This window comes from Micromys minutus (assembly GCF_963924665.1).
Source record: "Micromys minutus genome assembly, chromosome: 10".
Lineage (NCBI taxonomy): Eukaryota > Metazoa > Chordata > Mammalia > Rodentia > Muridae > Micromys > Micromys minutus.
Window position 1 is genome coordinate 36,537,469 of NC_137979.1, and position 20,211 is coordinate 36,557,679.

Below are 20,211 nucleotides of genomic sequence, written 5' to 3' on the forward strand. Positions count from 1 at the left end.
TTGTAATCTCAGTGCTGGGGAGGCAGAAATGGACAAGCATGTCCCTGGAGCTTGCTGGCCAATCAACCTAGCTTACTTGGTGAGTTCTAGGCCAGTGAGAGCCATCTCAAAAGGAAAGTGGGCGGTGCCTGCGAAACCCCGCCCCCCCCCCCCCCCCCCCCCGCCCAAGCTGTCCTCACTTCACATCACACACACATGCCTGCACCTCGGGAATATCTGTAATCTCATCACTTAGGAGGCCGAAGCAGGAAGATTGCTGCCAGTCTGAGCGAGCCTGGTCTTTAAAAAAACCACAGTCATTAAAGCCGGACGACAGAAGTCCAGAGGATCCGAATGACTTGGAGACACTGGGCCGCGTCCGTTCTCTTCAGATCCGGCTGTGACCAAGCCTGACAGGAAGCTGAACTGGGTTGGCAGTTTTCCCGAGTCTGCCCAGGAGAGAGGGTACCTGACACATTGTGGCCCTGAGAGTGGAGGCTTGCTGCACAGGCCACTGCCAAAGCAGAGTGTGCGAGGGTGGGGCAGGGAAACGTGAGCTCTCTCTTCCCGCTCTGCAGATGAGTCAAGTCCCAGCCTCACTGCCGGGTGAGCTGTGGGCTGCCAGGCTGTTTCAGTGAGCCACTTGGTGGAGGTCACCTTGGCTGGCAGAGGAAGGGCAGTTGCCCTCCTGTGGGAAGGACAGGAAATGGTTTCCACGGCGCTCCTAGGGTAATGCTCGGTGTGGCACGCTGGCCTCTGATTGGATGCGCCCAGTTCCAGAGCAGTTTCTGTGGAGATGCTGCGCCAGGCAAGTGGCTATTGCTCAGTAGGTTGCTAGGGGAGGGTAAAAGAGGCAGAGAGTGGAGTGTCATGTCCCCTAAACATGTCACCATCCACTACCGCTGCTTCCTTCCACCGGGAGACTGCAGAAGGAGTTTTTGTTGTTGTTGTTGACTTGCTAAGCTGACAATCACATTGCATTTCAAGCTTTAATTTTACCCTTGATTGACGCTTTTCTTGGGCTCTAACTTAAACACCAGTCACCTGACCTTCTCACTGCTCAGTTCTTTTAATTAAAAGATGGTTCCAAGCAACTACGAGTAGGGGTCCATTTATTATTTATCAAGCATTTGCCTTCCAGCAGTTAGCGAAAGGTCACTGGCTTCAGCGGATGCTTTGTTTTTGGTGAGCAGCTTACATGAAAACAGATAGACCGTCAATCTTGGCTCCCTCCTGTTTGCTCACTGGCTGGACACTGTTTAATAGTCATTGTGGCATTTAGGATTGCAGGCCTCGGAATCATGCAGAAAAGTGCACTGCGTCCCTTGCCAGAACACTTCTCCAAAAGTAAACATCAGGTTGTGATTATGGTTAATAATGAGATATTGATTGTCTGAAAATGTCACCGCCCCGGAGCAGTCGGCTGCAACACCACTAGGTGGCGCTGCGCTCTCGTGCTGTTCAACTAGAAAGATCGGTTTTATTTCCTTGCCTCCGGGTCCCTTGTCTTTCAAGGTTGGCAAGTGTCCTTGTGAAATAACGTTCTGGCTGAGATTTAGGAAGCTAAGGACCTGGGGTGCTATTGGGATGGAGTAGAGATTGAAGGGAATGGGCCACGGGACAAATGACAGAGGCCTGAGGGTGTATGTGTATGGGGGGGGGGGGAAGGCGTGCAGCTTCTTGTACTTCTAATAGGAGAGAGCTAACTATGCTGGGCCCCTGGAGACTCAGCCCGGAGCACTGTTTCCTAACCTTCTTCACTCAATGACACATCTGCAAATTTCATGTAGTGGGGGAGGGAGGGAAGGTGTAGGCAGGGAGGCAGTTCCCCGGGCCTGAGGAACAGAAGAAAGTCTTAGCTATGCCATCTTGTGCAGTGAGGGGAGTCAGTGACCCAGGAACCTGTTTCCTAACCTGTAAGGCAGCACTCATGCCTCCCCCTCACTGAGTGGTGGATGAGCTGGCGGCAGAAGCTGAGTTCTTGGTGCCTAGGTCGGGTGGGGAGAAATATGCATTAGACTAACGCAGACAGGAAACAACGTGGAATCTTACCATTTGTCTAAGTACTTGCTGTCTCGATCCTCAGCCTCCAAACGTTCCACTTCTTTTGTTTGCTGTTTTTGTTCTTGCGATGGTGGTGCAAAACTTTAATCCCAGCACTGGGGGAGGTGAAGGCAGACAGATCTCTGAGTTCAAAGGCCAGACAGGTCTACAGAATAAATTCTAGGACAGACAGGGCTACACAGTTAAAACCCCTGTTCTTAAAACTCCTCCAAAAAATCTCCACAGAGACAAGGGCCTCACTATATAGCCCTGGCTCTCATACTTGGCCGTTCCCATCTCTTTCCAAAAACATGAATAAATAAATATACCTTTTTGGTTTGTTTTTCAAGACAGGGTGTCTCTGTTTAGAACTTACTCTGTGGGACAGGATGTGTTTGAACTCATAGAGATTCTCCTGCCTCTGCTCCCTGAGGGCTGGGGTTGAAGGCATGTGCCACCACTGCCCAGCATTAATGTACATTTTAAAGTGGAGAATACCAAATCATGTATTAAAAGGGTGTCTGCTCTTAGAATTTACCCAGTGGTGGTAGCCTTCATTAAGCAAATAACCAACTTGTTTTTATTTAGTTACTTCTGATGGAGCAGGGAGAAGACAGGGAGGAGGAGAGAGTAAAGAGCAAGAGACCAGGCCAGGTTGGCTTTGAACTCATTATGTAGCTGAGTTCAAGGTATCATCTCCTGTTTCCACCTCACAAGTGCTAGAATTACAGGAATGCACTGTTGTGCCTGGCTAGCAACCCTGTCAATGTCCCTCCTGTGTCTTCCGTTAGCCCTCCTCACTCTGCTCCTTTTGCTGTGGACACTCAGGAGAGGTGACAGCAGAAGGCCCTGACCTCTTTCCTCTGTTGTACAATCAGAACATCTGGGCTCACATCTGGACACTCATAGTTTCAAGTACAATCAGAGCATCTGGGCTCACATCCAGACACTCACGGCTTCACACACTTAGCCATGTCACTGGGCCACTTTGAGCCACATCTGGCCCCAGCCGGTTTGAAACTTAGCAGGCACTTTTGTGTGTCAAGGGAACAAACAAATGGGTGGCTCCCCCATCCTGGCCACAGAGGTGACAGGGTCAATGCCAGGTTCATTTTCAAGTACCAAAGTGGAACTAGATGCTGGCTGTACTCAAACTTTATAATATGCCCAAGCTTTCTGCAGCTGCAGAAATAAAGACACAAGGAAAAGGAAACTACCCCAGACTGTGACCCCACACAGAACGACATACACCCAGGGCTGCTGGGTGGGAACATTCAGCCTGCTAAGAATTCTACGAAAGAGATTAGCTGTCCAAACGCTCGCTCCAAGACACTCCTGTGTTATCTCCGGAATATCCACTGCCTCCTTAAGAGACCCCTGGGGCTTTACCACTAGCCTCCTGGGCCTCTGCTGAGTGGGGCAGATGGCCTTGTAGCCTCTCCGTCTTGGCAGCCTGGACGCTATATGCACACACAGAGTAGACGTCTTCAGTGCCAGGGCTGTAGCTGCCAGCCTAGCTTCTGTGTTCTGTGCCAGTACAAGGCGTTGGTGGGGTGTCAGCTACCACCAGGACCAGGAGTTTCAGGAGCCTCTTACCCAGAGTTAGCTTGTCTCACACCCTCAGGAACACGTCAGGGCCTGCTTGCCTCCTGCCTGCCTCCCAAAGGCCTGTTGGCTCTGGGGATGGCTCAGATGCAGCTCTTCACTCCTCTGTTGATGCCCAGGATGCTGGGGTGTGTGCCTGCTCTGCAAACTCTTTCTGTGTCCTGAGGAAACATCACGACCCATCTTTTCTTTCACAGAGACCCATGAGAGAATCCTCTGTCCAATCTTAGCTCAAGGAAAACCTTTCATGGTTTTGGTAAACCTGGTGTCTTAGTTTCCCAGTTAGCTTTAGCTGTTACATCCAGTTAAATGTGCATCTGGGCATAGCTTTGGTGTAGTACCCTCAAGCATACAAAAAGAGCAAAGTCTATATAGAATACAGGCCCATACTTATAACCCTTAGCCCTGGCTGCTTGCTGCCCCTTAGTAACTTATTGCATTCAAACAAAGTATTTCTATGTAAACTCTTGGTCTTGTCCCCTATGCTGTCTTCTTGGACTTGGTGTTTATCCTTCCCATTATTGTTTGCTTCCAGGGCCTGAGCAATGGCCCAGTGGTTAAAAGCACTTGCTGCTCTTCTAAAAGGTTCACATTCAGTCTCACGCTGGGCTTCTTGCTGCTTCCTATAACTCAAGAGACCTGATGTCCTCTTCTGGCCTCCTCTGGCATAGACACATTCATACACAAGCGCGCGCGCGCACACACACACACACACACACACACACAGAAATAAAAATAAATCCTCAGCCCGGTGTGGTGGCACACCCTTTTAATCTAGAAGGCTGAAGTGTATGGATCTCTGTGAGTTTGATACCAGTCTTGTCTACCTAGCAAGTTCCAGGACAGCCAGAGCTACATTGAGACCCCGTCTCTAAACAAACAAACAAACAACAAACAGGAGCTGGAGAGATGGCTCAATAGTTTAAAAAAAAATTGGCCGCCCTTCTTGAGATGCCGAGTTCAGTTCCCAGCACCCACACGGCAGTTCACAACCACCTATAATGATAGTCTCATGTAATTCTCGTGGAATCCGATGCCCTGTTCTGTGTACATGCAGACAAAACGCCCATGGACATAAAATACATAAACAAGCAAACAAATGAAATAAATATTTTAAAAAGTGAGCTACCCTTCTCACATCTGCGACCTTTTGGGTGCTGTGAGCACCATCACTGTGCTGTTTCTTTGTGTGTTTACAAGAAAGAACCCCCCCTGATTCTCTTTAGTGGGGTGGCTGGGCTGGGCAGCCTGTTCTTAGCTTTCTGAGCAAGGTGATTAGTTCCGATGGCTGCTGGGGGTGTGGGGCCATCACCTGTTTCGTTTCTTTGATCTTTCATTCCCCTTACTCTGATGTCCCCAATGTCCTCGTTTTCATCATATATGGCTCTCTGTAAATATCCATTCCTTCACGTTTGCCTCTTTGTCTTCTGAATAGAGCAGCACAGAGATTGAAATTCCACAAGGTTCTACGGAACAGAGAACACAATGGAGAGAGGCACCTGCCACCACAGCCCAGCCCTGAGCCTGAGTCATCAGAACTAAGATAGTCACCAGAGCACTAACCCTGGTGAAATGCTCAAAACTTCTAGTGTGGTGCTGGGACTCAAACCTAGGTCCTCTGGTCTGCTAGGCTCTACCCACTGCGCTACACCTGCAACGCTTCAGGGTGCTCTCTATAGACGGCAGCTGTCTACACACTGTGTGATTCAAGCTTACGATAACCCCAGGAAACAGAATTGTTATTCAGCATGCCACAGTCTCTGCTTAAAATGACTTGGGTGGGAAGATGTTCTGGTATGATTCGGTGTATAAAGGCGTTTGACACCAACCCTGGCAATGAGTTTGACCCCCAGGACCCACATGGTAGAAGGAGAGAGCTGACTCCTATAAAATCCTCTGACCTCCTTATTTACACCAGCATATTAAAGAAATAATTTTAAAGATTTATTTATCTTTAATATATATATTATTTAATGTATATGAGTACACTGTAGCTCTTCAGACACACCAGAAGGGGGCATTAGATTCCATTACAGATGGTTGTGAGCCACCATGTGGCTGCTGGGAATTGAACTCAGCACCTCTGGAAGAGAAACTGGTGCTCTTAACCACTGAGCCATCTCTCCAGCCCCCAAATAAATGTTTAAAAAATGATTTTAAGTGTATGTGCGTGCGTGCGTGCATGAGCAGGGTGAACGCCAACCTTGGTTGTCATTCTTCAGGAGCTGTTTACCTTGGTTTTGATACTGGATTTCTCACTTCGCCTGAGGCTCACTGTGGAGACTAAACTGGCCAGCCAGTGAGTCCTAGGGACCCTCCTGTCTCTGCCTCCCTGGTGATGGATGTTAAGCATGAGCCACCATGAACAGCTTGTCATGGTTGTGTGGATGATCAAACTCAGAGCCTTATGCTGTGTCACCCGCCCGGCCCCACGTGATTGTAACTAAGGGCATTCCTGTTGGGTGGCCCAGGCTGTAGTTTTCACTGTGCTGGCTGCTGGTGGGGGACCCTTCGCATGAACTACAGAGCTGATGACACTCTGCTTAGGGTCAGAGCATGATGCATTCCTAAACACTTAGAATGTTTAGACACGACAGGTTTAGGTTAATCCTACTAGAGAAGAGGGGCCTTCCTAGCCTCCTGGCTCATGGTTTTTCAAGTTTTAAAGGTTCATTGGCATGAAAGACCTCCTGCCTGTTTAAACATTGGCTTAGGAAGGGAGATCCCAGTGTGGGTCCACACTCTGACACAAGCCATGCCAGGACAGGGAGTGGGCCTCTGCCCGTCACCTCCTCCCTTGGCCACAGCGGTCTTATTGAGCAATGTATTATGAGGGTGCCTCACTCTGATGATGTGTTATGGATAAATCATTAAGGAGGCAGCTCACCGCAGTGATGTATTGGTGTAATAGATCATCAGACTGAAGTCTTCTCCTGACATACGGGCTGGCTCAAAGGGTGGTGTCACTCAGGGAAGAATTAACCCAGCAGCCTAGCTGGCTTAATTACAGGATAAAAGGTTCATGAATGATAGGCTGAAGTCTACCATGCCAGCATTTTGATTCTTGATGTAAAAATATAATTGGGCTTCCTGAGAGAACTTCTGATTATTTTCAAACAGCCTTCTGCTTTATCACACAGCACATCTCGCCATTTGGCTGCAGGGGTGCTTTCTGTGGGAGGCAGGGGAATTTGGGAGGGGGGCCGTGCTATCTTTGGGCCCTTCCCATATCTGAATTCTTGTCCTTTCTATTTGTAGGCCACAGAATGAATTACGGGACATAACATCCAGGAGGCCTACCTTCCAGGCTTTCACAGTAATGACCAATGGAGTTGAATTAGAGCATCCAGATCAAACCTACCTGAGGCAGTGAATCTCAAGTTGTCAACCCCATCTGTGAGTACATATCTGAGGACATTAGCATCTTAGAGTACGGGACAGCTCACAGGTGCCTAATATCATGCTGAAAGCTTTTCAGATCCTGTTGAATCTAATTTAATTAACACCACATTGGGAGACAGGCATAAACGTAGTGTTATTCTTGGTTACCAGATAATAAAATCAGCATAGAGCTGAACTTTCAACCAAAGTCATACTGTGGTCCAGTGCTGGAGCCTGAGTCCTGCAGGTGAGTCTCAGCCACTCCCCTCCCCATCTGAGGCTCTGCTTTCTCTGAGGACCCTAAAACAGCAGTGCTGTGTCCCACAGACCTCAGCAAGCAACCAAAAACTGGGTTTCAGGGCTGAGGATGTAGCTCCATTGGTAGAGTGCTTGTCTGACATGTTCCAAGCCCAGGGTTCTGTTCCCAACGTGGTATCAACCAGGACACACTTCTGCACTCAGGAGGTAGACACAGGAGGATCAGCAGTTTGGGTTTATCTTTGGCTGTCTGGAGAGTTTCAAGGACAGGTTAGGCTACAAGAGAACCTGTCTCAACAGCAACAACAAACATCATTGAAAAAGTGATGCTTTTTAGAAACAGTCTCTCACTCTGTAGACTAGGCTGGCCTTGGATTTACAGAGCTCCTTTTAATCCCTGTGTGCTGGGATTAAAGACACCATCAAGTGCTCCAAGAAAGAAACAAGAGTAAGGCTCTTGCTCTCTTGGCCTCTTGGTCTCTTGCCCCCCCCCCCATCCCGTCCCTCCTCTCCCCATTCCCTTCCCCCTCTCTCACCACGTGCTCATGGCCGGCCTCTGCTTCTCTACTCCCTTCTTCTCTTTCTCTGCCTCTACTACCCTCTTAACTTCCCCCATTCCCTGAATAAACTCTATAGTAAAAAAAAAAACTCTATTCTTTACTAAAAAAAAAAAAAATAAAAGAAAAAAGAAATAAAGAAAAAAAGAAAGAAAGAAAGAAAGAAAGAAAGAAAGAAGAGTAAGGACAGCCTGGAACCTTTATTTTCTTCTCAGACACATTGGTCAAACTGTAGGTACTGCTGAGTACCTACTAAGGCTCCCAATTTTAGCTTTGTGGTTGTTGGTTTAATATTATAGTGAAGAATTATGTTGTTATTTATGAACTATTTTAAAACTAAGTTATTGTTTATTTAAATATTTGCTTTATGACTTATTCATGCGTATGTGCATGCGGGTGCCCATGGACTGGAAATGGGCAGACATTGTGTCCCCTGGTGCTGTGGTTACAGGCAAATTCCCATTGTCTGGAAGGGCAGCCAGTGCTTGTAACTCACCCCAGGGGTTCATTTTCTAGTACCCACACGGTGGCTCACAATCATCTGAAACTCCAGTTCCAGAGGCTTTGACATCCTCTTTCTAGTCTTGGCAGGCAACAGGTACACATGTGGTTCACAGGCAAACATGCAGGCAAAATACTTACACCAGAAAAATTAAAATATTTTTAAAAGGTTAAGACCTTAACCTTCTGTCAACATACAAGACATGTCATTGTAACTGTAGCCTCTTGGGGACGCCATGATTACATCCAGGTGAAACTGCCACTTGCAGTTTGCTTGTTTTCAAATTTAGGATTAGGCAAAGTGACATCTCCTGATTGTAGTTGGTCAGATAGATGGCTCAGTAGGCAAAGGTGCTTGCTGCCAAGTTTGGCAACCTGGATTTGATCCTGCAGACCTACGTGGTGGAAGGACCAAACAAGTTGTCCGTTGACCTCCATGTGTGTGCCATGGTTTGTGAGCTCCCAGATATGTGTGCACACCCCACCACAACATCCCTCACTCAACAAATTGTAATAATTAAGAGACTTGGCTTACCAGTGGGGGCAGGGACTCATTGTCAATGCACTACGTGGCATTTACAGTGAGGTTTCTGATAAAGAAGCTGTTTATTCTGGTCCCCAAAGTCAAGGCTATCTCCTGGCGAAGGATAGTATTCTGAGATAAGATGGATAATCCTGTGTTGTAACATTTATTAAAGATGTCCAGATTAAAAATTGGGTTGTCTGTCAATCAATCAACCTGTTTTTTCCATTTTTCTGTCATTTGCTACAACTACTCTCGCACATCACCGAAGCCCCTGTGGACCTCCTGAATGCTAGTAGCCCTTCCTCTTCCCTTTGGAAGGGACAAACTTGGATCCACTCCTTCGAAGAGGTGCCTGGATTTGCCCTTGTCTTACAAAGGCTTTCCTGTAATTGTCTAAAGTTCTCCCCAGAAGAAGGGCACATGAATATCATTACCAGTGAAGTGTGGGATAGGCTGCCTTTTCCTGCTGCTGGGATCTGCAGAGATGGAAGGGGGCAGGCTAGGCCTATCTATGTGCTTAGCTTGGCCTCTTTGCTCCTCCATCAGCTTCCCAGGAGGCTCCCTTGTGTTCCACAAGTGTGGAATGAAGAAAGAAAAGCCAGGGGCACCACCACTGTGTGATGTGGGAGTCGGGGCCACTATTCATGTAGTCTTCCTGTGTTCATCCTGACAGCCAGTCTTGCCTGGGCTAGGCTGCCACTGTGGCTCAGCAGGTCAGACAGAGCTTAGCCCACGATGGGCAGCACAGCTAGCCATCTGCTGTTACTCACTCAGAAGCTTCATTTCTGCTGGTGCCCAGCTGCATCCTGGTAGTGGCGTCTCAGATGGTATATGGCTCTTCCCGAAGACGGCATGCCTTGGCTTAGAGCCCTAGGCATCTGTAAAATCCTTGTATTGGGCTCACGGCAAGCTCCACACGGGACCCTTTCCACAGACATCTCTGGTGCCGTGGAACCTCCCGAGTCACACTGTCAGACAGTCCTCCTGTCTGCGGCACAGCTGCCTGTGTTACAGCCCCAGCCTGCTGTGGCACACTTCCCCACTCTGTCTCCTGACAGGAATACCAATGCATAGTCTAGGGCACCAACCAAGATAACTTGCCAACACGTACCAAGATCACACTTTTATTTATTTTAAAGTGCCTTTTCAAATTTTGGAATTAAAATATAATTCCATTGATGATCTTTCGGCATGGAAGCAACAGAAACGAGACCGAGACAAAGTGTGAGAGAACGCAGGTGAGACTTTTAGCTGTTGCCAAACTGCCTGCAACGCACACATTCAGTTGAAGAAGCTGGGCTCTAGGCTAATAAGGGAGCCTTCAGGCTTCATGACTTGATTTCGATCCCTAGGATCCACACCGTGAGGTGAGTCAACTCCTGTGAGCTCTCCTCTGACATCCACGTGCACACAGATAAATAATACCATTTGCCCAAAGAAACTGAACCTTAAGGAACTATCACAAGTTCTCAAGTCCCCAGTTACCATCACCCACCAAGAACTAAGCTGGATATGGTGGCCCACGCCTGTCATCCTAGCACATGGGAAGATCCTGAGTCCAAGGCCAGACCCTTTACTTCTGAGCAGATCGGCGGTGGGGTGGGGTGGGGTGGGGGGTCAGCATTATCGGAAGAGGTGTCATTGAACTCTCAGAACAGAGAGGCAGCTGCTGTTGGCTTGCTGGGGTGAGTTACAAGCAGTTTCCTCTGAAGGGCTTCAGGTGCTCAAGAAACACAGGGAGGGGTGGGAGCTACAGCAGTCAGACTGCCACAACTGCCCAGGAATGCAAAAACAACAGCGCCAGCCAAGCTGGTCCGAGCTTGACATAGGTCAAGGCAGCAAGGGGGACGGTCAGGTGCCAGATCTGTCCTGCTGTGAACATCTAGGTCCAAGTGACACTGAAGGGGGTATTTGTGTTGTGTTGTGTTGCGGTGTTGTGCTTGTTGGTTACTGATGCTAAAATGTCAAACATTTCCCTCATGCTGTAGCTTACACTAAGGTAGCCTGAGCCTAGTCACTTCCTGATGGGCTTTATGTTATGGAAATTAAGCTAAAGGCAGGCATCTGAGCCTCTAGAAGACAGCCCTGGGTGGATGGATGCTAACCAAGTATATGACAGACTAATATTGCCCTTTAGTGAGGTAAGGGCGGGTTATTACGTAGGTACTGCTGAGACATGGGTGGGAATGCCAGGGAAGGTTTAAGTCTGGCTTTCTAACCAGTACCATAATCCAACAAACTGCAAGTGGATTAAGGATGTAAAAATAAGATCACACACTTAGAATGTACATAAATAAAACAATTTAATAAAAATGCTAAAATAAAACAACATTACAACTACAAAAGTACAGCCATGGTTTGTTGGTATTTCCCACACTACAGAGTTGTTGTTCCCTTGTTATCACCTAACCTACTCCACAGAACTGTCAGTCTACCGACTTCTGGGTTTCATGTCCAACTCAGAAAGGCTTCTAGTACTTTTGTAGTGAATACTACAAAAGAGAGGAGGCTCAGTGGTTAAGAACACTGGCTTCTCACTGGTTATGGATGAAGGTATTTGATACTCAGTACACACGGGTCAGGTCACAAGTGTCTGTAACTCAAGTTTCAGGGGTTCTGATGCCCTCTTCTGGCTGTCATGGGTACTGCATGCACTTGGTGTACATACTTGCAAGCAAACATCCAAACACAAAATAAAATCACCCATGATGGGCATGCCTGAGTTCATGGCCATGCAGAAGCAGAGGTCTGTGTCAATGTCTGTGGCTCATATTACCACTAAAGACCATACGGACAGCCCTGGTCTGCGCTGAGACCATGTTGATGTCCAAGGGCTGTGCAGAGCTGGCCCAGCTTCTCACTGGCTGTGGCATTCTGGAGAGCTGGCCCTGCACCTCACCGGCTGCTTCCTTGCCCAGGCAGCTCAGTAGAGCTGGCCTTGGCGGCATGAGCACAGGAGAGCTGGCACTGCTACCCATCCGCTGTGCAGTGGCTCGGGCCTGGGAGAGATGCCACACCCTCGTCCACGGACATCTGCAGCAGGCAGAAGAGCTGGTCCCTGGGTCATGAGCTGGAGAGATGTCTCAAGTTCTCACCAGCTACAGTACTTGGGAGAGGAGTCTTCCCACCCTGCACCTTGACTGGACAGCACAGTAGAGCTGACGCGGGGGTCTGGGTGCAGGTGATCTGGCCCCCCAGGGTATGAAAGCCAGAGAGCTGGCCCCGCCCCCTGCCTGATGCTGGCGTTGAGTAAGTGGCTTCGGCAGTTGCTAGGGAGCTTGCCCTGGCCTTGTGGGTGTGGGAAAATGGCAGTCTGACCAATTCAACTACTGCCCAGCCCAGATCCAGGGCTTTGAGTTGGCTCACCCCAACACCTACCCCATCTATGAACTGCTGAAGCTTGTAAAGGGGACAGTCCTGAAGATCCAAAGCTGTAGGATCTCTGACACAGGGCAGCCACAGGATGTCTGAGAGGAGTCCTGGGGAGAATCCCGTGTGTAGTAGAAGCCAGAGGCCTCGAACCAGACCAGTGACTCATTGCACTGAACATTTGCAAGTGAAGATGTGTGGCCTGGAGGCTACACTGTGTGACACACTGTGGCACACTGCAGCTTCTACCGTGAGATGTTCTTATGTTTCACTTTTTTTGTTGTGGTGTGTAGACAGGAAGGGATGGGGAGATGAGCAAGATTGGGGTGCATGACTGTGGAACTCACAAAAAAAATCAATACAAAGTTCAAATAAAAACGTGACCAGCTATCGTGTGCAATGAGCTGCTACAATCTAGTAGAAGAGAAAACCACAGATGATTGAGAACTGAAACGGTAAGTCTCAGAAGAAATGGAACTGGGCCGTGGTGGCACACACCGTTAGTCCCAGCACTCAGAAAACATAGGCAGGTGGATCTCTGAGTTCAAGGCCAGCCTGATCTACAGAAGTGAGTTCCAGGACAGCCAGGGCCTCACAGAGGAATCCTGTTTTGAAAAACCAAATGCCAAAACCAATATACATACATACATACATACATACATATATACATACATACATACATACATGTATTTATTTAGCTGATGTGTAGGTGCTGGAAACAGGACCCGGGTTCTCTGTGCTAGAGCATCAACTTCTCCTAATCCCTGAAAACTATGTCTTTTAAATCTTAAGTATAATTACATCATTTCTCCCTCCATTCTTCTCTGTCCTACCCTTCCCCCATCTGACCAACCTCTCCAAGTTCACAGCCCTCTTTTTTATCCATTGCTGTTATGTGTCTATACACAAATGAGTAAACGCATAGATATAACCAGCTGGGTCCATACAGTGTTGTCTGCTCGTATGTGTTCCTAGAGCTGATCAATGGCTATTAGATAATTGATCCGGGGGGCTCGTCCCTGGGGAAGATGAATTCTCCCTCTCTCGCAGTTGTTAATTGCTTGTAGCTCTTCATCTAGGGGTGTGGCCCTGTGAGATTTCCCCCATCTACGGGGTGTCAACTGTTGTTAGAATCCTTCAGACCATGTTCAGGCAGCCATGTTGTTGAGATTTCACAGACGTAGCTTTTCTGACATAGTTAGAAGGCACAATCTCACAGCAGACGTCCTGGGTCTCTAGCTCTTACATCTTTTTCGACTCCTCTTCTGAGGTGTCCCCTGAGCTTTGGATGCAGGATTCGTGCTGGCGTGACTGTTCATCGTGCTGGCCCTGTTTGCATAGGTATGGGGCATTCTCAAAGAAAAATGACTCTCCCTTGCCCATCAGCAGTTAATGATCAATAGGTTCTCTCTGTCGAGTGTGGCCTTGTGAGCCTCTTCCAGGCTGGAATGAGACTGGCTTGATCTCCTGCTGCTGTGTGTTCCTGTAAACAGCCGCCACGCCTCTCAGCATCTCTTGCATCCCCAGCTCTTACATTCTTCCCATCCCTTCTTCCTTACTTTCTGAGCTTAAAAAGAAAACCAAAAACCAAAAAACAAAAGAACAGGGTGTGAGAACATCCACAGAATTTTCTAGATCGAGGGCCTCGGAACAGTGTAGTCTACTTTGGAGACTGTTGGCAACAGCTTTCTCCTGTGCCTCCCAAACCCTGTAGGCAAGACCAGACACAGCCAGGAAGCACTGCTTTCGCCCGCAGACTCCTCAACACTTCCTTACCACCTTACAGCTCAGCCCCTAGGGTGTTCCCCTGGGCCAGCCTTTGCTTGGGCCCATCTCCTCTCACCACAGGCCTCTCCACAAACCCACTCAGATATGCACTAATGCCATTATCTTCCCGAAATTAAAATCAAGCCTCAACCTATAATGTTTCACGGAGAGGGAATTGGGGTTATATATTCCTGCGTTGAGCCGTATTCTATTTCAGTCATAGCATTTAATTATGATTGGTATGTTAGTGCCCACCGGAGCATAACAAATTGTCATTATGTTATTCTGCTGAGTCTAATTTAATTGGCAAGTTGTCACAAAAGCAATTATCCATCATTTATTTTGTTGCCACAACCACATCTCCAAGAGCACCTGCTGTCTGCAAGGAGAGATGCGCCACAGTCTCTCAGCCCTGGATCCAGGCCACTTATCTGACACAAAGACATCGCTTCCCCCCTGATTTAAAAATATGTTCTTCATTTCCTGCTGCGGTCTCCTGAATTCTCTGGGGTGGGGGTTGGGGGAAGTCTCAAAGTGCCAAAGGAAATTCATGGGCTGTGAAGTTGCCTGAGGCCTCACAGGGAGGCAGGAGGCCTGCGGGGCTCTGTCAGGGTGTGTGTGGGAGGCAGGGAAAGGGAGCTGCCCCGGCTCTGTCTGGCTCTTACTCTGCTCTGTGTAGGCAGCCAATTCAGGGGTAGTTTATAATATCTGTTGCTCTGTCTTCCTTTGACACACCCCATGCTTACTCCCTGGGGAATGGGATTGTTTGGGCTTTTCCCAGAGGGAAAACTTGAACCCCTAAAACCAAAGGCCCCAAGTCACAAGGGAAGTCTGAGGTTAGCGCCAGAACTGGTAAAGATTTCTGAATTCCAGAAACTTTTTCCATTCTCCTGATGGGATGCTTGCCAGCAGAGGCTGGTGATTTACAGACATGCCTAAGTCCCAGACTGCTCAGGGACGTTCTTTTCTGTCCACAGCACTTAGTTTCACCAGCCCTATTTTATAGGATCACGTCAAGCTTAGGCAGAGTAGAAACGGAAAGACAGAAGGAAGGAAGGAAAAAGGCCAGGGGCAGGTCATTAGATGTCATCCATAATAGAGTCTGGTAGAGTGATGGCCAGTCTCCCCCAAGCCTTTGCTTCCAGACCCTTCAAAAGCCTGTTACCCCACTCCCACGGACCCTCCTGTCTATTCTTGAGCAGAGTCCCTCAGCAACCACACAGAGAGGCTCCTGACAGACAGATAGGGGAGCCAAGCTGTCACACGGATGTTTCATTTTCCCTGAAACCAAGGAGTCCTCAGGGAGGGCGAAGCCTTACTTGGTTTGTTCTCTGTAGATTAGAAGCAGGTGGGAAAAAAAAAAATTAGCCATCTTATCCTCACTTCTGGAATGTTCTTATTAGCCCAGTCAACAAGGGACTCATTAAAAACAAAAGCCCCAAACAAACAAGAAACCCAAACTCCAAGTAAAACAGAGAGAAACAAACAAAAAGAAAGCTAAGACTGCAAAGAAAAAAAAAAGTCAGGTCTTTAAATAAACCAGCTTCTCCCTCTGGGTCAGTCTCAGCAATTCCTAGGCCAACTGTTTAGGAGCACTGGAAAATTACCAACTTCCTCAACACAGGCAGACCATCTCTTGCAATTCTTAAAAAAAAAAAAAGCTCTTGCTGCAGACACTGACAAAATTAACTAGGAGTGTGTCAGGTCCTTCCCTCTTGCACCAGTATTGTCCCTAAGGAACCTTCCTTGTGACCATGAAATCAGTCCTGCCCCACCAGCATGGTGTCCAGGACTTCTGTTCCTTGGGGGACATCTCCCTCAAGTCTGAGGGGTTAGAACTTTAGAGTTTATATGGAGCAGGAACAAGCTCAGGGCTCAGGGAGGGGCTGTGCATGAGGCTCTCTGATCCACCCCCTACCCCCATGGGCCTTGTCTCATCAGAAGGTGAGACAGGAGCTTGCATGAATCACAAATGACCTCATGGTTTCAGACTCTGAAAAGTAAGCTGGCTAAGTGGGTGAAGAACCATAAAAACACCTTGGATCATCCCTGACCCAGGAATTCCACTTGCATAAGCAAATTGCTTCAAGCACAGAAGGAAGGCTTGTCCTCTGGCTTTATTTATATTAGCGAAAGCAAAGGCTGTGAAGAACAAAGCAGCTTGGAGCGCCTTCCTGCTGCCCGGGCTGCTCGGCTGCTGAATACTGGCTGATGCTAGACTTTCTTTTTTGTTTGTTGGCAGGGGTGTTGAGACTATGCAGTTTCGTTAAGTAAGCATAGATTGAGCACTTCAATAACTAGAATCAGGTTTCATGGGCTATGAATACATCTGAGAGCTATAGTCATAGAAGTCCCTCCAAACTTACTGTCCAACTGCTCCTGTAAACAAGAGCCTTGCCTTCAAGGCTGGGGAGGTAGCTCAGAGGTAGAGCACTTGCCAACCACTCATGTAGGACAACCTGGATTCCTACCCCCAAGCACCACAAAAACAAATTACTTCCAACTCAGTGGCTTGAACAGCAAACATGTATTATCTTAATGGTTTCGTAAATTAGAGATGAGGAAGGGTTCTTTCTTACTGGGCTAAAAATCAAGATGTTGACAGGCCCATGTTTCTTCTAGATGTTCTAAGGGACAATCAATTTCCTTGTCCTTTCCAGTTTCTAGCATCCATTGGCTTGTGGTCTCTCTCTTTCCACTTCCAGATCCTGTAAGGGCAAGCCAGACTTTTCTCATATACACCACTTGGGTCTTCTTCCATGACCACACTTCCCTCTGCCTCTCCCATTCACCTTTTCAGGTGACATGCTGGTGACACTAGGCTCAGGAAATCCAATCTGCCTGTTTTAAGGTGGGTGGATGGGCAGCATCATTCTACCTGCAAGCCCAATTCCCCTTTGCCTTGTGATACCAGGAACTCACAGGGACATGACCAGTTATAGAGTGGGCTGGGGATACATCATTCTTCCAACCATAGTCCCAACCCAGAGGCTCACAACAGTTCAGTGAGAAAGATACTTAACTGTAGGTTGATGTCCAGGCAATACATGATTGGGCAGTAGAGAGTGGGGCGGGGACAAAGTTTTGGGAAGGCGGAAGAGAAGGAGAAAGTGGGAAACTCAAGAAGGGGCAACATGGAAGCAGACACAGATGTTTCTCTCAGCACATCTCTATGTGGATAAAGGTTGTTATGAATATTTTATAAGGGATAGAATTGTACAGGTGGGCAAATTATATCATACCAATTGGATCAGAGTGTTTCGGTGTGTTCTTTGATGTGGCGACTTGAGTTCAAAGAGGGTGAAGTGTTGGGGTGTACAAAGCCCTCCACGGAGTTGGGGTGTGTGTGTGCACAAGGCTTGACAACAACATGCCAAGGGAAAGTGAGTAAAAACCGGGGGGTCGTGGGCCACTCCAAACAGAAGCAGCTAGGGTGGACAGACTAGACCACCTGGGAAGGAAACCCTGTGGAGTGGGTAGCTTGCAGCTCGTATGGCAGAGTAGCAGCCGGGTCTGCAGGTGCCATGTGGCCCTAAGGGTGCCTGCACTAGCTCGAGATAAAAGGTTATCACATTTTATTTTTACTGCAGCATATTACATTGTTTTTCGAGTGTGTAACAGAGGGCCACCCGGCCGCAGGCTGCATCCAGGAAGCAGATTGAACATTTGTACAGGATCGGGAAGTTCTGTGCTAAGAGCCAGGTGCTGTTCAGCTTGGCTTTGCTCCTTATTCCAGTACAAGTTCTCTGCCCTGGTCATTTCATGGGCTTTCCATGTACTGAAGTGCTCTTTCCCAACCCCTCTGCTGTCCCTAAATTGCTCTTTCTCCTTTTTCTCACTTTTTAACCCAAATTCCAAGATCCAGATTGTCACATCATCTGTGATCAGCCCCCGGACTTTACACACCCAGCCCTGGGCATCCAGAACACTGGATTCTACTTAGGTGCAATTGCTGTCATGGGCTACTGACTCAGTCTTAGTGTGTTCTTATGCCATAGCTAGTTTGCAATCACTCTGAGGTCAGGCGCTGTGGGTTGTATAATCCTGTCACCCTACAATGTCTATCGTAGTACTACAAAAATTTACACCAATAAAAATGTGCTGTAAAATAAATAAATAAATACGTAAATAAAAAGCCAGGTGGTGGTGGAATACACTTTTAATCCTAGCACTCAGCAGCCAGAGGCAGGCAGATCTCTGTGAGTTTGAGGCTAGCCTGATCTACAAAGTGAGTTCCAGAACAGCCAGGGCTGTTACATAGAGAAACCCAGTCTCAACAAACCAAAAACGAATAGATGAATAAATAAATAAATATAATGAAAATGAACCGTATGGGGGCTAGAGAGATGGCCCAGCAGTTAAGAACAGGCACTACTCTTTTCTTGCAGAGGACCCTTGTTGGGTTCCTAGCACCCATATCAGGCAGGGAACAACTGCCCAGAACTCCAGCTCCAGGGAAGATAACGCCCTCTTCTGGCCTTTGTGGGCACCTGCACCCATACACAGACATGCATACTACATACTTCAAATGAAATAAAATATTATGAAAATGTATGGCACACTTAAAATGAGTTAAGGGACTAGGTCTTGGGTTAAAACTTACCTGAAGGAGGTGTCAAGGTGCTAACTGCTGCCCTTGTTGACCTTCACGGTCTGGTCTCCAGGCCCAAACCCAATGCTCTTGTCATTTGAGCCTCTGCCTTGTTCCTCAGTGACCACCTGCCTTTCCCAGTTGGACATCTTTGCCCATTCAATTGGAAAAAAAAGAATAGTCAAAACTGACACCCACCAGTCACGCTGACAGGGAAGGGACAAAAATGAGCAAGCCTCCCTAAGACAGAGGACTAACGACAATCTGTCTGACAGACAGGGCAGCGTGTCCCTAATATATAAACTGCAAAGAGAAGGCTTTTAGGAAACAGACAGAGACATGGAAAAACATTTTACAGACGAGTGAACACAAGTGGCCAATGAGCGCATGAAAGACACGCAGCCAGGGAAACAGAAAACAAAACAACAATTAACACTATTCTCACTTATCAGACAGGGGAAAAATAAAGAGAGAAGACGGATAACACCCAGTGTTGAGCAGCGGTCGAGTAAACAGGACGCTTACACACTGCTGATGTGGAATGCTGGTACTTCGGAGAACGCAGTCTCAAGGTGACAACCTGCATCAAATAAACACTCTCTAAAAAGCAGATCATGTTTATTCTTAAAATTACGTGTGTGTGTTCATGTGTGAGTAGGTGCTCGTGTGTGTCAGTGCCTGTGGAGGCAGGTCCCCTGGAGCTGGAGTGGCAGGGGCTGTGAGCCATCCAACATGGATGCTGGGAACCAAACCTGGGTCCTCTTCAGGTACAGCAAGTACCTCTTAGCCACTGAGCCACGGCTCTGGTCCTTGTGACATCTTTATCCCCAAAACATGACATTTGTTGATGTATCCTATAAAAATAACGACCTCAGTCTGCAGCGATCATACGTGTGAATACGCACATGCAACATTGTTAATTGCAGAGCTCTTCCCTCCATCAAGACCGGCTGTCTGGAGGCTGAAGAGATGGATCAGCATTAAGAGCACTGACTGCTCTTCCAGAGGTCCTGAGTTCAATTCCAGCAACCACATGGTGGCTCACAACCATCTGTAATGGGATCTGATGCCCTCTTCTGGTGTGTCTGAGGACAGCTACAGTCTACTCATATAATAGAGTTTTAAAAAAAAAAAAAAGACGGGCTGTATGCATTGTTTATTAAAAGGGTGAATGTGAGCATTTCCGTTAAAATGACCACTGAAGCCACCAACTTTGAAGGGGACCTTTAGCACCAGCATTTCTTTGAAGCCATTCAGCTAGGCGTGCAGTCTCTGACATGGCTGGAGCATCTGCATGAGGGAATCACAACTGTCCTTAGACCCCTGTCAGAAAACTGTCACAAAGATGCACTAACATAAAAGAAAGGAGGTTGCTGGGTGAATCACAATGTATAGCACACACCAGAGGCAGCTACGGAGGAACTGAAGTCAGGGTCATGCCGACCTGACCTGGTGGAATCCCCGCAACACCATGGCATGAAGTCATGTAACAAAAGCAAAGGCAAGGGACAAAGGCAGTGTGCCACAGCATTTGAGAGGGAAGGACAGACCAATACAGGGGTGTCTGTATACTAGTAAGTGATCTCAAAGTAACCAAGAAGGCAGCCTGAGGCAGGAGGATTGCTGTCTTCAGC

General features: G+C 47.8%; 1 long non-coding RNA gene across 1 annotated transcript; it reads left to right on the top strand.

The window, feature by feature from the left end:
- The first annotated feature begins 243 nt into the window (after positions 1–243).
- On the top strand, positions 244–19,142 carry LOC308426539. The gene is made up of 3 exons (XR_013975213.1): positions 244–787; positions 6,886–7,023; positions 19,030–19,142. It is a non-coding gene; the product is annotated as an uncharacterized lncRNA (long non-coding RNA).
- Positions 19,143–20,211: the final 1,069 nt, after the last annotated feature.